Below are 1,506 nucleotides of genomic sequence, written 5' to 3'. Positions count from 1 at the left end.
AAAAAAAAAAAACACAGTATCAGATGTAAGCTATGTTTTGGACTGAGCAGGCAGACATGGGTATGGGGTGGGGAGTACTTCCATTGGGGTAGCAGGAGACGGTGAGCAGGCCTACCCCAATGGAATGGTGGCTGTGGTAGATGAGTAGGAGATACTGGCATGAATGGAGTGGAGCCTTTAGAAGGCCTAGAAAGCTAGACAAAGCTAGACCTGATCAAAATGTATGTTGGTGAAATGCAAATAGAGTATGAATTCTTTTCATCTGAACTTGTGCTTTTATTTCTGCTGTCTCTGCTTTATCTTTAGCTGTTTGATGATTACATAATTATGTCAGCTGGCATAGGCAGCTTACTTGAAGAAGTAAAAAAGCTTCTTATCTGGGTGTTACCTGCTCCTAACATGATGCCTGGCATAATACAGACATTAAGCACATTTGTGCTGATGAATAAATTACACTTGCTTAGTTAGTAATTTACAACTTATTCATGCATGATGATAATTTGCTCTAACACAAGTAGTGTCTCAAATAATAACTTTACTCATTCTACTTTATTTTCCAGATTCCTGGTGCCCCTGATGATGAAGCAGTCCGAATATTTTTAGAATTTGAAAGAGTTGAATCAGCAATTAAAGGTAAGTTATACCAGTAAGCGTCAAGGAATATTACAAGGGCTGGAGATTAGACTGTTATTTAAGCTAAAGCTACAGGATACTTCTATTAACTGGTTGTCTTTTGTTTTCTTTTTAGCTGTTGTTGATCTGAATGGCAGGTATTTTGGTGGACGAGTGGTAAAAGCATGTTTCTACAATTTGGATAAATTCAGGGTCTTGGATTTGGCAGAGCAAGTTTGATTTTTAAGAACTAACGTCATTCCGATGATCCTCAAATAAGCTACAGACTGGGCAGAAAAAGGCATCAGCTCCATAGCTGTTGGACACTGAGACTCTTGGAAGGACTTCTAAGGGATATGTTGATTGATCCCTTTTTTATTTTGTGGTTTTTTAATATAGTATAAAAATCCTTTAAAAAAAATCTGTGCGCCTCTGGTGTTTTTTTTAATTGCTGGTTTCTAATCAATTATAACTTTTGCTGGGATTTCATGACAATTCTCAAGTGCTTCAGTGATGTGGCATGTCTTGCACCAAAAACAACTATAGGATTTTTGTTTCAAGGAGATGTAGAATTTGTATTTAATCCTTTTCTTCCTTTTTTCATTTTAATAAAGCCTACAAGTTATTTTTAATTGTGGCTTCACAAATTCCATAATAATAAGAATCATGTTAACAGTCTACCAAAGGTGGAAATATCTCCATTTGCTAACAGAGAGGTTCCTCATGACTCCTGTCATAGAAAAAATCTTGGCCATGTGCCAGTGGTTCACATCTGTAATCCCAGCTACTCAGGAGGCTGAGATTTCAGGATCATGGTTCAAAGCCAGCCCAAGCAGGAATGTCCCTGAGACTTATCTTCAGTTAACCCTCAGAAAACTGGAAGTAGTACTGTGG

General features: G+C 37.6%; 1 long non-coding RNA gene across 1 annotated transcript; it reads left to right on the top strand.

Moving 5' to 3' along the window:
- The first annotated feature begins 506 nt into the window (after positions 1-506).
- On the top strand, positions 507-1,033 carry LOC106002455. The gene is made up of 2 exons (XR_001175928.1): positions 507-633; positions 749-1,033. It is a non-coding gene; the product is annotated as an uncharacterized LOC106002455 (long non-coding RNA).
- The last annotated feature ends 473 nt before the right edge of the window (positions 1,034-1,506 follow it).

The sequence above is a fragment of the Dipodomys ordii genome, unplaced genomic scaffold (genome assembly GCF_000151885.1).
Source record: "Dipodomys ordii isolate 6190 unplaced genomic scaffold, Dord_2.0 Scaffold11047, whole genome shotgun sequence".
In the NCBI taxonomy this organism is placed as follows: domain Eukaryota; kingdom Metazoa; phylum Chordata; class Mammalia; order Rodentia; family Heteromyidae; genus Dipodomys; species Dipodomys ordii.
Note: the sequence above shows the minus strand (reverse complement) of the source record. Positions and strands in the feature narration are given on the sequence as shown.